This window comes from Pinus tabuliformis, chromosome 3_2 (genome assembly GCF_031772625.1).
Source record: "Pinus tabuliformis cultivar Carrire ecotype Pingquan chromosome 3_2, CPIR1, whole genome shotgun sequence".
Lineage (NCBI taxonomy): Eukaryota > Viridiplantae > Streptophyta > Pinopsida > Pinales > Pinaceae > Pinus > Pinus tabuliformis.
Genome location: NC_142302.1, coordinates 661,464,570 through 661,481,425, shown reverse-complemented (window position 1 = coordinate 661,481,425; position 16,856 = coordinate 661,464,570).

Here is a 16,856-nt window from a genome sequence, read left to right as displayed (position 1 = left end):
GCAGCATGCCTTGCACTATCAAGTAGATAGGCTTCAACCGAGTTTCATTAGCTTTCCAACCTATGGATGTCAACTTGTTTGCCTCCCACCAACAAACTGACATTATGGACTTAGGTAATTTTCTGGCTGAGATGCTCCACCTAAAAATTGCACAATTTTGGAGGGAAACCAGCCTTCCCTACAGAAATTGCGCAATCCTGCTGGGCTATCTGTTGAGCTCTAGAATTGCACAATCTAGCTAGGCATCCCTCCCTCAGAAAATTGCACAATCCAGCCCAACACTAGGCTTCAGCCCAAAAATCACGCAATTCTAGGAGGCAATACATGATGACCACAGAAATTGCGTAATGCCTAAGGGACACCCAACCCTGCTCATGCCAGAAACTACACAAATCCCTTTCCTAGGCTTGCAGACTACTACATGTGCCTTCAAGTTGACCAGCTCCCTCTGAGATTGAGAAATCCTTATTTGCATGCATGGGCTGCTTTTTCCCGAAATAACAAAAACAACATGCAAAAGGTATCCCTAATTTTAGGGATCTATTTTTAACAGTTGTAGGTTACATGCAAAGATCATTTTAGAAACTTCCCTCCAAGTGTCGCTTTCTCCTAGATTTGTGGCATGCACGTCATAACCTCGATCTTACCAAAACTCATTAGCCGGATGCTACAGAGCTCATTCCTCACATCGATTTTGTAGCTCTGACATCCCACATCGCATATAGGAGTCTGCTTTTCATGTCTTGTGTTGATTTTCTATTGTTTTTTGTATTTCGCTTTGTGTAAGTGTTGTCTGCTTGATTTCAATGAACAATTGTTGTCATTTTGATGCATGTTAGCATGTAGAAGTTGTTAGAGTCGGTCCTTACAGCCCTCCATCAGAGATCTGTTCACTTTTTGCATATCATTCTTAGGTGTCTCGCTCATTCCACTTCGTTGCATTTCGCTAGGGGCATGCCATTGACTGACGAGAGGGTCTGGTCGTCTTGTCTTTCCTCATGCTTGTACCTGCAGGGCTAATTAAAATTCCTCAAAAATCATTGAAGTTCAGGTCACGTCATCATGGTCATAAATGATTATTTTCGTTAAAAAGAGTCTTTAGTCCTAGAGTCTAGGGTTTCAAATCTTTTGATACATGTGATAAAAGCTCGCAGGCCATGAGGTTGGTTTCGAGAGGTTCCCATTTCATATTTTTATTCTCAAAAACATTTGAAGACATTTTTAGTTCAAAACTCTGTTTTGAATTAGAAACTGTCAAATTTAGTTTTTGTAATATTGATGTATTTGTTTCACCATAAGAAGTTTCATAGCAAGCCTCTGATGTTTGCCAAAGCCAAATGCCAAAATCCCTGCAAAAAATCAAGACATTTCATCAGTCCAAGATTCAGAAAAAGAGTGAAAAGCCAAAGACAGAATTGCATTAAATGATAAAGTGCCAAAAGCCAAACATTATAAAAGTGGGTTATGGTTTATGAGATATTTTACAACCCATATAAAGCATTGAAAACAAATCATTTTCACAAATTTCCCAAAGCAAAACCGAGTTGGAGTGTTGAAGTCAAGTTTGAAGCGTTTTCAAAGCCTTGGACTGGAGGTGGAAGTGCGCGCTATGCACAAGAAGCGCGCGACGCATTGGGCTTCACCGGCCTGTGCAAATTTGCATGCGCGCTACGCACATACTGCGCGCTACGCACTGGGTAAGCGCGCGACGCGTATAATCTCAGAACCAAAAATTTTTGCTTCTTCGTCCAGATTCATGCCAAATTGCCTCCAATTGCTTGCAAGTAGGTTCTTTACGTTTGCCCAGTGAATTTTGGACATGATTATGGTGTTTTGAATGTGGAGAAACAAGTGTTTAAGGTAAAGAAATGTAAACCCTATGTTTATTTCCAAATTCACTTCTTAGGGTTTGAAACAAATATTAGGGACTGTGTGGGGGTTTTCCAAACTTGTGCTATTGATATATGCCTATGTCATCTATTTTCAGTGATGTCCCTGCTCATTATTAACCTTAGCCTCACGCTCTTTCTTTGCCATTACATCACTGCTATCATTATTATGCCCATTGTCATTTTCACATTGTTTATCATTCATGTTATGACATAGTCCCATTTTCACTTGTCCATATCCTCCATGGACATTTGTCAAACACTGCCAGGGCTATTGTCACTTTTGTTCCTAATAGTCATTTCCCCCACATTACTCTCTTTTTTACTCACTTATCAAATCCCCTCATAATCAAAGCAGTGATTGTTTTTTCATGGAGAGTTGGCCCGGATAAGACATGGCGATTTGACACCTTTTGAGCAGCAATTTTGGTTTGAGAAAATCAATCGACATCTGGAGGAGTTGTTGGCGAAGGCCAATAGAGACAAAGACATGCTCCATCATATGAAACATCACTATTGGGCTCGCATGCACGTCGGTAAAGCAAAAATAAATATTTTGAAGAGGAAGTTGAGCAGAGCATTAAAACGGCGAAAGAGGTCTAATCCACTTCGGATTTTGGCTGAGGCTTCAGTGGTTGTGCAAGATACATGATGGAGGGTCTTCGCTCTGAATTTGAGCAAATTTGGAGAAATTTTTGTCATTTTGAAATTGTTGGCTTGCCAAACAGATTTTTCAGCCCAATGCGTAGCGCGTCGACGCATGCGCTTATGATTGGGACACTTTCTAGAGGAAAACTTTATAATTTTGGATTTGTCATGGTAAGTTATGCATGCTCTAGTATGGCCAAGGTATTTCATCAAGTCCTGGATGATCAAAAGGGTCAAAAACACCATGAAAATCACCTTTCTGCCACCTTTTGCACCAGCAGGAAGTACTTGTGGGAGAATGAAATTTTGAAGGGGAAAATGAGCTCCAAATTGGGAAATTCCACTTGGGCTGGATAGCAGACATCCAGGGCTTTCCAACAAGCTAACATGAGCTTGATTTTGATGTCGGGAAGTGCCCCAAAAGTAGGCTGAAAGGCACGCGATGCATAGAGCTCAGGCGCGTGGCGCATAGAGATTTTTGGTCAAATTTTCATCTTCCAGTTCAGAAATTCGGCCAGTTCGACTAGTTTTGCTTTGTGATGTAATTTTTGACTTATCTTGATGTAATTGAGTGAACATGATGTAATTTTGGCACTTATTTACTTGTTCTAGAAGATTCATTCACCAAAGAGTGAAAATTAAATGAATGAATCAGTTTCCTAGCATATAGGGGTAAGTTGTTTGACTACCTAGATTTCAGTTCCTTGTTTAGAATTAGTTCAAACAGCTCCTAGAATGATGAGCTCGACCCCTAGAGGCTAGGGGATAGGTTTGGCTTGTCTATATTATGTAATTTCTAAGTCATTTTCAAGGTTGGACTTTTGGGAAAATTTTGGCACACTATTGTACATATCTTCTGCATTTTGGCTAAGGAAAGATCAGAGGTTTTGCAGCACCTATTGGGATTCATGTGGTTTTCATTTTTGATGGTGTGTTCTCTTAGTTATTTCTAAGTTCTTTAATGTTTTAATGTATGCCATTCCATTCTTTTGCTTCTGAAACTAAATGAATGAGTAAGTGAGGTAGAATCCATTGATTTCAGTGCTCTGCCTTTAAGTTTGTTTAGTTTTATATGTTTTCACCAATCTGGAGAGGATACCTGTTTCCCCTTGCCCTTTTCAGCTCCTTGTCATTCTGATCCATCCATACATATGATCAAAAAACATCAAAGCTACTACCTACCTTGCCCCAACTCGAATTCTACAAAGATCTGGTCTCATCCCCGAGCCCAAATTTGTTTTTTCCCTTTTCTCCAACAAAACCCCAAAAATTTTTAAATCAAACCTACCTATCCATTTACTAGCCTAAAATCAATATCCATTATAAGTCATCTCAGCTCCTTTGAAGACCTTTTTCCGAGATAGACCCAGAGAGAGCCCTCTCCTGTCCTCGTAGGGCTAGCTACGAGGCTGAGCTTGGTTTGATGTGGCCTTGAGTCTCGCCTTCCCTCAGCCTAAGGCAGATTCCAGCGCTAACAGAAGCATTGTTTCATTTTTTCATTGCATCTCACTATTGTTGCATGCATGACACAGTTTTTGCACTCACGGTCGCCATTGTGATGACTCACTTCACACACATGATTGTTTTCCCATTTTATGAATCCTGCACTCATTGTTTGCATGCATGATCATTCACTCTTGTTTACACTCAGTCTCACCATGCATTCCAACCTTCTCATGTTTTCAGTCGCCAGTCGATGGGTCTAGGCTTCCTTGGCACAGACCTTGCCTTGTCCAGCTAGCAATGTGCATTTCTGAGAATGAAGGCTCTCCCTTCCTCCCAAAAAATGCACAAATTTGGCCAACACTGGCCTCTAGGCTTGCATTGTGCAATTCTGGGAGGCAGTTCCTTGCTGGCCCCAGAAATTGCACAATACAGTTTGCTGGTTTACATGTCATTGATGACTAAAATTGCGCATTGTGTAGCTTAAGTCCTTAGTAGGCTAGGATGGACTGTGCATTGCACAGTTCCAGCAATCATTCAGCCTTTTGATAGCCTGAACTCTACCTTTCATAGTTTTGGCAGTGAGTCTCCCAGTCTACTGGAGGAAATTGCGCAATCTTCACAATCAGTCATACAGGTATGTTGCAAGTCAGTCCTCAAGTTTTTTTTGGTTTCCAACTGATGGATTACTTGCCATGAGTTTTTCTATGTCTCTAGCTATCTCAGGTGTTTGTCTGTCTCTCAGTGGCATAAGTACAATGGCCTCCTAGGGAGTAGGGTCAAAGGACATTGTTGAGAGTGCAACTAGGCATGCAGTTGAGTGAGTGTCTATGAACTTGCCTATCTATGAAGACACCAATTTGTTCATAGACAAGGATAGAAAGATAAAATGGCCACGACATTACAAAGAGCAGCACCTTCAGTAGCAACAGAGGGTAGCATACTTGCGCATCACAAAGGCAAGAGGAAGGTTGTTGACAACACAGAGGCGGAGCAAAGTTGCAAGTTCAAAGCAAATCCACTTGTGATGAAAGTAGCTTTGGATATTGAGGCTAAGAGGTGACATCATGACGAGAGGATCGTGCAAAGGCAAAGATATAAAAAAAGGATAGAGGAAATAGAGGAGTTGCAGGCATTGAAGTTGCAACTCAGGGAAAACTAGAGTTGCGCGTAGAGAGAAGCGTAGAATGAATAGATCCAGCAGGGGGTGCAACACGCGCAACATGCACAACATGCACAACACGCACAAATTGATGAAACTATGCCCATATAGGATATAGAACCATTCCAGTAGTTGGTACATAGTATATAGGGTGAGAAATGTTGTCGATCGCCTGCACAGGTGTTCAGGAGCATGGATGTCATTGTCCATACGCATGCGATTCCATCCATTGGCACACTCACCAAGGCAAAGACAAAGAACCAAGTCCGACTAGAGTTGGACATGTACTTCGACGAGTTGATGTGCATAGCCACCCGCACACACTTGGAGATCAACACAAACATTATGCATCAATATGTCGTTGGCCCGACCGCGCTCAAGACTATGATGCGCATGTTATCAAACAAGTTGGACAAAGGAGCCAAATCAATTTACCCGGATGCAACGAAGGCAAGAGTTAATTTCCAGCAGGATGTCACCATTAACCATGCGGACACCATCATGGACTACCAAGCTTGGCATCAATTCGCAACCATCGATCATCGCGAGGATGTCGAAGAGTTTGTCTTCGTACAGCTATCCGAGTCTTAGTGATAGCTTGCATGGCTTGCTCAGGCTTATTTTGTCTCACATGGGTACATGTGCAGATTGTAATGTAACATCTTGTAAAAGTGAAAGACCAAGTGTCGATGGTGGAATGTAACAGTCATGTAGTAGTTAAAGAGTCATGAGGGTAGGTGAAGAGTCACAAAGGGAAATGTCAAGGGTTACACCACCCTTTGCTATTTATAAAACCTCATAACTCATTGTATGGGCTTTTGGGAGCCAAGCTTCCTATATGTGTATCTTAGAGAAAGCTTAGAGTGTATTGTAATGAGCCTTGGCTTCTCCATAGTGCAGAGCTAGTATATCTCTTTGGAGGACTAGGTGGAAGTGACTGTAACGTTCCTTTGTCGGAACTAGTGGTTGGTTATCATTGCATTGTATGATCGGATATTTCACTCTTAATATAACAGAGCCAGCACATTTCATGCATATGTTGTTATTGTATTTTAGTTATCTTGCTTACTCTAATGATATATGTAGTTGTTTTCTTATGCATGTATGTATGGAGTCTTTCTATATATGTATGTATGGATCTTACTGATATGTGTTGTTTGTTTAACTATCAATTTGGATCATTGGTTTCCGTGCCTTCCAGCTTGTGATGTATCTTTTCTCATGTGTTCCCTTTCAAGCTGTGTGTTTCCACAGGTTTCTACGGGGCACACTAATCCCCCTTTCTCTATGTTAGAACCCTTAATATACCTTCCTTGGCTTGTTGCACTGGTCACACCCTTGCTACCAACATGCACATCGTACTTGCCTCTGCGTGCAACCACGGTCAAGACGATACTGTACGACCCACTACTACGACTCCTACACCAAACAGTTTGACGTCTAGTTGGGAATTCTTATTAGGGAGATCCCCTGACATGTTGGTGGGTCCAACACCATCAACAAAACCATTAAATGATATCAACATGAAGTTATTTTGTCAAATAAGGTGGTGGGTGGAAGGTTTGAACCTCCAACTTTGGTGGGACACAATAACCAGCAACGGAAGACTACATGAGATATGCATAACTGAGCACGTTGGCTAAAAGCACTCTCTTCTTAATTGTTGCTCGAAGTCATCTCCTCACGTTGTTGACTTGAACATAATAATATTGGTCTATATTGTTTGGGCTATTGCCAAATGTGGTTGATCCATATTAAATATTGCTACTAAAAAAAATCCTTCGTTTGGGTGATGTTTTGAAATCTATCGAATGTTTCATGTCAGTGTAACTTGATGATCGATTTCTTGAGGAGCACTAATAGATGGTGGAGGTCGGTCACATGACTGATATGTTAGAGTCAGAATTGTAGCAGCAAAAACAATGGTGTTTCTTTTAGATGATGAGATTTTGTGTGTCATACAAGAGTTGAATACACAATGTTGGTCAGTATGATCAAGAAGATAATTGATATTAGTTCCAGAAACCATCATGGATTTGCCATAAAGTCAAGAAAATATAGAAAACAAATCATCCACAGTGAGCAACCAAACCAGAGATCCACAGCAAAAGCAAGAACGCAAAGCAATAATCCCTTATCCCCAAAGACAAATTTTGTAGTTTATCTCATTTCTCTTCAATTTTGTTGTTATTTGGTGTATTAATTGATTAGTTGTTGTCATCTTTCTCAATTCACTGGGCTAGCTTGAGGGCTTATTCACATGTCTTGATTTCATGCATTCAAAGTGGATTGCACATTTATTTGAAGTAATCCATCCAGATACCATTGTACTAGTAGATTATCATCGATAGTGTATGGTGTTGAGTGATAAAAGGTGTCTTTTTAACTCCTAATTATCTTCACATTAATTTTCAACCCAAGGACAATTTTTTGTCTCAAGAGTGTACTCAGTCTGAGGCAGTCACTTGCTCAAGAGTAATGTTTCTAAATTTGCAGTACAGTGCTTTAAATATAAGAGTAAACGAATGCTTGAAATATAATCTAGTTACAATTAAAAGAAACTTAACACTCTGAAACTTAAATCATTCACTTAGAAAACTACAGCAATTTATCAGTCAAGGATGCAGTAGTGATAACTCTTTCCTCTGTCAACTGATATAAATGAAATCAAACATAAACAGGATCCACAATTTGAGAACTTAGACAGCGATAGTCAATGTTCTTTACAGTTGTTGATATTTCAATCCACACTAAAGCAAATAATTGGAAATGGCAATTCAATTGGAAATACTTACTAAAACACACTTGCTGCAATATCAATTAAAAGATGAAATCAAATCCTTGTAGAAAAGAATAGTGACTAAGTCTATTGAAAAACTGAACAGCAAAGCTGATCTTACAGAAATTAAATATTAATGGAAAGGAATAGCAATACTAAATTACTGAAGATGAACATCAACGCTAAATGGAAATGAACCAAAAACCTAAATGAACAACAATACTAAATGGAAATGAACAACACTACGAAATTAATAGAAATGAGTAGCAATACTAAATAAACAGCAACCTGTAATGCACAGTAGAATCTGAAGTGAACAACGAAGCTTTATAACCAAAATGAAAAGCTTAACAAATTAAGTTGTAATGAATAATAATCTTGTTATGATGGAAGAAAATGGCAACGTGATTCAATTGCATAAGGTAATCATTAAACAAACCACACTTGCAGAAATCAAAAAGATATAATACAAAGCAGCAGCTTAATCCACCAGAGGCTGGGCCCTTAGCCGCCAATGAATGCTGCTGGGCTACTTCAGATAAGGCGAATGAACAACAACCTCCAAATTATATATTAATCATTGAACTTGAGTGACATTACAATATGATCGTGTTCTCTTGGCACCACAAGTCTGTAAATCAGAATTACAATTTGAAATAATAGAGATCCATCCCCTTTCCTCCTATCCTATCCTATCCTATCTCTAATCTACTGACCCATTTAATTCTCTCTCTAATCATCCATCATGAATCCCCATCATCCTCTTCTCTAATCTCTGTTCTCATTTAAATACACAGAGAGCAGAGAGAAGTTACAACATATATTATTACAATATGATTTCTATTACAAAATTGGATTGTTCTCAACAAATTGATAAGCAAGATCATATTTGAAATATATTTCATCAATCATTCAACAAGAACAGGTCGAATTTGGCATTGCAACTGGGATAATTTGGAAAACGGCCACAACAACGAATATGAGAAAAATGTCTTCAGAGAACCTTTCGTTTGTCTTAGTATGGGCCAAATTTAGGAAAACTACACATTGCAAAACTAATTTGGTCCATTCTAAACAAAACCCATGTTTCGGATTTTCTAGATTCTTCTCCATTTGCCCGAACTGTTCAATACAAAATTGTCACTTCTTATTCCAGCGAATTTCTGAGTTGGCACATTTAATGATCAAATCTTCAATCTAGAAAATATCTTGGAGGCTAAAATGGTGAACAAATTTATTAATAAACCATCATTGGTAAAAACATGCATAATAATCAATTTATTAAAAATAAAGGAGAAGAAATAATATTTATCCATAAGAGCATAAATAATTATAAAATAGAATTATATGATAAATTATGATAAATGACGTGATAAAGAATGGTAGAAATGGGTGGAATAAGCATTCAAAAGTGATAATAATAATGACATATTAATGGCCCAACATATGGAACCTAACTTAATAAGTCTTTGAAGCGCTTATTGTATTCACGAACAAATTCATTCGGTCTTTTTATTTCTTTTAGCTTCTGTGCTGCCAAATGGTTAACATCTTATGATTTAAATAAGACGAGGAAACTGGTTTTTATCGCATCCTTCATCTTATTTTGTTTTTCCATTAAGTTCATGAACCATGTCAAGTTTCGTTTCTTTAGTGCTACGACAAATTGGGTCATTTTCTTGTCTTTGTCATTTATGTCATTTGCAGTGCAGAATTTTTCCCAAACAAACTAGTGTCTCTTTAGTCTTTGTCTCCCTCATAAATGGGTATATGATTTAGTCCCACCTTAGACAGCTAATGCAAAGTTGGGTGAAACTGATCATTGTAATTAGTTCATCATAGGAGCTTAGATCTTTACTTCTCTTATGTTGATGATTTGATATAGAAATTCGTCGGTCTGACATTCCCTATTTATATATTCCATGAATCGACTTGTTTGCGGCCACGACCCTCTATCATCCGATTTTGGATTTCGGTTTTCTTCAATATATACGAGATGTAGTAGGGGGTATGATCATGAAAATAGATAGTTGGAGAAGTATTTGGTCTAATTCATTATTATTATTCAATTAGTTTTGAGTAGAATTTTTACTTTCTTGAGGGTTTCTTTGTTGGTCATCGGTATACCTGACTAAAGGTATTTCAGAATAATTTCTTGACTAGATTCTCATAGACTTGGACTCAACAAGGATCTCCTTGGAGGACTTCTTATTGCTGAACCAGAATCATCTATTTCCACAGTGCCTACTTGCTCTCCTTGAGTTATTAGAGACCTTCATTCTCTATCGGGGCGAGTGGTGCTAAACCTCTTAACTCTTTTGAGGAGTCTTATGCATATTCGCTCTCACGCTCCTAGTTTTGCATTCTTTCCTTCTTGTAGTCGTGTTCTTTAATTTTTTTCGCTAACATTGTCAAAGGTCTCTTGCTAATTTTTGTATGTAAGTTGATTGCTTGTATTGTCGGTCACTATTTGGTCAATTCTTTTCTTTTTGCTTTTTCTTGTCGAATGACTTCTTCTCTTCCATTTTCATCGGCTCTCATACCTCTCCAAACTTTTTATTTTATTATTTTATTTTCCTTTTTATTCCTCATGATCCGTTACCCCCCTAATGCAACCCAACTAGTGTTGGTTCGTGAGGGAGTATATGTTTCCCATGCTTATTTACTTATTTGCCAGATTTAGCACCAGATTTTAGTGCATTTTTTCTCAATTGGGAGCAGCTTGGCGCTAAATCTGGCTCTATTGTACAATTTTTAAAGCGTCCTTTTTTGTGCCAAATTTTGCATCCTTTTTTCATCATATTTTTCACCAAGATTTGCATTTGGTTTTACAACAAGTTGTGCTTCTAGTTTTGTGCCATCTTTTGCATCATTTTTTACTTCATGTTTTGTGTCATTATTTGCTTCTAGTTCTGTGTCATAATTTTCATTGATTTTTACACCATCTTTTACATTTGATTTAGTGCCTTTTTTTGCATCCAGTTTGTGTCGACTTTTGCATCTAGTCTTTTGCCATTTTTTGCTTCTAATTTTGTACCTATTTTTACATATATTTTTGCACCAATTTTTGTCCCTTTTTGCACAATTTTTTGCATCCAATTTTGCACCATATGTTGAATCTGAATTAGCGCCAAATTTTGCATGCATTTTTGCACCATTTTTTGCTTCCACTTTTGTGTTTTTTTTGTCTCCCTTTTCTACATCCTATTTTGCATCATTTGTTGCATCCAATTTAGCATCATTTTCAACACCATTTCTTACATCCAATTTTGCATCCTTTTGAGCATCTAAATTTGTATCCTATGTTGAACCATGTGTTGCTTCCATCTTTCTATTCCATTTTGTGTCTAATGTTACATTCAATTTTGAGCCATTTTTTTCATCTACTTTTGAATTTGTTTTTGCACCAATCTTTGCATCATTTGTTGCACCTCATTTTGCATCCAATGTTGCATCTCAATTTGCATCCAAATTTGAGCCATTTTTATGCCCATTTCTGCACCATTTGTTTTACTTTTGTGTCCAATTTTGCACCATTTTTTTATGTCCAATTTTGCATCCTTTTTGGTGTCTAATTTTGCATCCTTTTTGGCATCCAAATTTGTATCATTTTTTCTACGACATTTTGTGTCCTCATTTGCATCTTAATTTTCACTTAGATTTTAGTTTGAATTTGCATCTAATTATGCATCATTTTTGGCATCCAATATGGAATCCTTGGTTTCATCCTTTTTTAGTCACATTTTTCATTTTGTTTTGTTTCTTTTCCTACATCATTTTTGGACCCAATTTTGTATCATAATTTTACACCATTATTTGCATCCTCGTTTTGGTGTCCATTTTTGCATCCTTGTTTGTGCCCAATTTGGTATCCTTTTGTATGCCCTATTTTCTTCCCTTCTTTGTGTCAGTGTTGCACCCTTTTTTAATTCTACTTTAAAACCCTTTTTGTGTCATTGTTTGCATCTTGTTTTGATCGCTATTTTAACATCCATTTCTACTCCCAATTTTGCATCCATGGTTACATCCAATTTTGTCTTCTTGTTTAGAGTTGTACTTTTACTTCCATTTATGACCCCCTTTATGGGTTAATTTTACTAATTTCAATTACATAATGAAATATATTATGGTTTCTAAATATCATTTTGCTATAGGATTTAATGCACGATTGGATGAATAGAAAACCCTCTTAGGTTATCCCAAAAACCTAGGGCAGGTCAAGTAAGAAAAAGGTTATTCTAAGGATCAATATTCTTAGTAGATCAAGATGTATAGTAGAGATTAAGAAGAAGAGAAAGAATTCATGTGAGTCCTCGCATGTAGGTCTTGTTGGAGATTTCAATGTAGCTGGGAAGCGCTCCTACCTAGCTCCAAAGCTTGGTCCTACACACAAGAGAGAGAGAAAAATAAACTTCAGTATAATATTTTGATAATCAAAACTATTAGAAACATCTAAATATTACTGAATAAAAAAATATAAACTAAAATCCCATACATTCGTTAGTTAAACAGAAGAAGTAGACAATGAATAGCAGCATATGGAAGGAATAGCAATGGATCTATATTATTAGAGTTGGAGGAAAGTTACAACCATCAAATGTAGTTGCAACAACACCTCCCCCAACTCCTAGCTCCAAAACTCTCCCTCTTAAGATAGATGTTAGTAGCGTTACAAGACAAGAATTACCATCTTTTTCCCAATGGCCAAGCCTCCAATATATAGGCAAGTGAAGGCTATGAAGATTTACCAAATTCCTCATTAGTTCAATCCGGGCAAAAGATTTTGGGCGAATAATGTTTTCTCATATAAAAATGGTTTTTTCCACTTTTTAGATGCTTTTGTGCTTAGGAAAACGTTTCCCTGTTCTTTATGGTTCTTTCCCACATTTGTATGCTTTTCTTGTTTAGGAAAAAGCTAAAGATGAGGATAAAGAGATCACATTCCACCATATGAGTTTCCAAAAGTGAAAAAGAGTGTAAAATTATAGTTAACTCGAGCTTTTTTCCTCGTGACTAAGTTATAATTTTGGTATCACAAGTTAGATGAAGGGGACAACTTGTTATGGACTAGGATAACGTGGTCTTGATGGTACATAACTTGTATTATATTCTTATATAGTCTGGGAGAAAGGGGTATTTCAACCAACAACATACTATTCTCCCCTGAGCTTATGTGGAGGTATTTTCATGTCTAACACATTTAAGAAGATATCATAATTCAAATTGATAACTTGATGTTTGTAAACAAATTTAAGTGTAATTGACAACACTCATAAAAAAATAGCAATGTCATCATATATAACAATTCTCCATCAAAAAATCATTGACAATTTTTAATATACATATATGACTACTAAATCAAAACTTATCACATATATCAATATTCCAAGGTAAATTCACAACATTACGTCTAAAAATAGTAATATCATCATACATAATGATTCTCCATCAAAAAACATTGGCAATTTTCAACATATATATAACGTAACAAGGTAACACTAATAATATCCTCATCATATTTAATCTAATACACTAAGATTCAAATGCGTGATTATCAAATCAAAGTTTTTCGTGAATACCATTATTCTAAGGCAAATTCACAACATCCATCAAAAGTTAGTAATATCATCATACATAATAATTCTCCATCAAAATAATGTTGATAATTTTCAATATATACATAAAATAACAAGATAATAATGATAATATCATCATCATATTTAATCAAATCAACTAAATTTCAATGTATGATTACCAAATCAAAATGTTTCATAGCTATCATTATTCTAAGGTAAATTCACAACATCCATAAAAAAATAGGAATCTCATCATACACAATAATTATTCATAAAGAAAATGTAAACAATTTTCAAAATATTGATAAGGTAACAAGATAGTATGAAAATATCATCTTCATTATTGGAATTAACTAAACTTTAAATGTATGATTACCATATTCAGACATCTCAACTAAATATAGATAATAACACATGGCTATCTAGTACCACACAAATCATAGTCAAGATCATCCTCATGATCATCCTGATAATGTCATCCAAATAATCATCACCAATGTCATTGCCATCCTCATCATCATCGTCTCTGATATATGATGTAATCTAAACATAGTATGTATCATCATCTTCGCGGTCATTACCTGTAGCGTTCTGGAAAAAAATTCAATATTACATGTTAGTACTAATTCCATAGCACAATGAAAATTTTGGTTACAATGCTAACCATAAAATGAGGTAGGACATAATAAATTTCAATAGTACTAAAAAATAAAATGAAAATATGGTTTAAGATATATTGGAGATCCAACTAAGATTACACTTGTAATTCATGTTAAGTAGTAGAAGCATTTTGTAATGCTTATGAAGTAGGTACCCATTTTTTCTTCATATTCTATTGTGAATGTTTCTTATGATGTCCATGCACAATTGGTAAATTAAGAGTTACTGGAATCTTTAGTTAAAATTACAATTGTAATTCGTTTTACAAATAGAAAAAATTTGAACAAAAAAAGAATGTCACATGAAAAAGTAAATTGTTTTTAATGAAAAATAAGTCGCATACAATATCAATGTCACATGAACTATTGAGTTGTTTTCAATGCATGTACTTTTCTCTATGATATAATGGATCGTAATGTTCGTTCAAGAACAAATTCTCACAAATAATTACTTCATTTTATCCATTATCACACTAAATCCATTATACCTAGTGATGACAACGATTCCATTCAAATTGTTTTTAACTCCCTAAATATAATGTAAAAGAGAAAAAAATTATTGATTTCATTTTAGCTCTAAATCCAATTGATTTTGAACTTCCTAAACCATAAAGTTTTTCAAAATAGTTTGATATTATTATGATTTTAGCACTAAATACAATGTATGTCAGGGAAAATTTTAAGAACCCCCTCTAAATTTACATGTATAATAAATGGGCGAATCTCCATGGTATATAGGAAAAATGGAAGGCGATTTTATCAATATTATGATATGTATATATAATTTTTTGGTGAATCTCTCACCAGGCATGGCGAATATTTTACTCAATTATAAAATCTTGTGTTTATTGAATACACAAATGAAATCATTGCATTTCTTTAAACTATCTTTTGAAATCAAAATTACCGAAATTACATATCGATAACCTAGTGGGTGTAGGATAAAATTCACCCATGCCATTCACAGAAAGCATGAGAAAAAACCTAATACTATATATAAAACCAAGAAAAATTCAAATTCATCACTTCTAGGGACCTCGTAACCACCTTGCCAATACACAAGTATGTTCCTGTTTGCAATTAAAAAAATTACCCAAATTACAATCTGTTTACTCCAGCATATGTTGGAAAGTTATAGAAGGATGACTAGTGGAATCAATCCATTCCTTTTAGCCCTGGATTTGTTTCAATTTAAACGAAGTATACAAGTATACTTGTCTAATGTCTATGCTTTAACAATTCACCTTAAGATGTTTTTACAATATAATTTACTAAGTCTATTTAATATCTTCATTATCATAAAAACCAACCTATATCCATCTTAACTCCACATCTACCACTCTTAGGGGGATGAAATCTATTTATCCCTGTGAGCACTTGGTAGACCCAGAATTAAGATGGATCTAAGATGATAGAATTTCCCCTTTAAATAGTCTATTCTCACATGAATACCATGGTATTACCATGGGTCAATACCATGGGTTATCATAAACCTGGAGCTTAAAAATTACTATTAGTAATTTATAAAAATTAATAAAATTAATAGTTGATTTTTATTTTATTTTTTATTTTAACCAAGCTAAAATGTTTAACATACATTAAATTACAACATCCATTTTTACTCTTGATCGGATCAAATATTTTTTCACTCTATGCTAGTTTGCATATCACGATATTTGATACCTCTCGGGGGTTAGTAGATCTAGAGTAAAGATGGATCTATGCTGGTTTAATTCCCCCATTTAAATAGGCTACATTCCAGGTGAATACCATGGGTCAATACCATGTGCCATTTTGGTGAATACCATGGGTCAATACCATGTGCCATTTTTATTTTTATTAATACTAATATTAGGGTTAATAATGTTTTTTTGCATGGTATTAATAATAATCTAGTCCATGGTATTTGTCCCATAGTATTTTGCCCATAGGTTTCACCTAAATATAACGCATTTTTTGAGTGTTTGTAAATATAAGGTGACTTATGGAGTAAATATAAAAAAATGTTTTATTTGTTTACCATACCTCTCGTTTATTTATATTTTTATTAATTTACCATACCTCTTTTACAAATATGGTATTTGGCCCATAGGATTCACTTAAATAAAACCTCTTTCTTGAGCATTCATAAATAGAACGAGGGTTATGGACTAAATATAAAAAGAGGTTTTATTTATTTACCATGTGTCTAGTTTATTTATATTTTTATTTATTTACCATACCTTTTGAGTAAGTATAAAGGACGTTTTATTTATTTACCATACCTCCACTTTACTTATATTTTTATTTGTTTACACCCTTGCATGTATATAAGGTGATTTATGGAGTAAATATAAAAATTGTTTTATTTATTTACCATACCTCTCATTTATTTATATTTTTATTAATTTACCATACCTCTTTTATAAATATGGTATTTGAGCCTTTGGCCCATAGGATTCACTTAAATAAAACCTATTCTTGAAAATGGGCGAATGGAAGGTTGTAACTCCTAATTTCAAGGGCTAAATTTACCTTTTTTACCCTCTCCCTTAAAATAAGGTGGGCTATTTGAGGTGATTTGTAAAAATGTACTATGATACAAAATATTCGCCCACTAAAAATTTAAAACCCCTTAATTTCGCCAAAGGGCGAACATTCGCCCCTAAAATTTTCTATGATGTATGTAGTGATGTAAGCAGGGGGCTTTCAACGAGATTA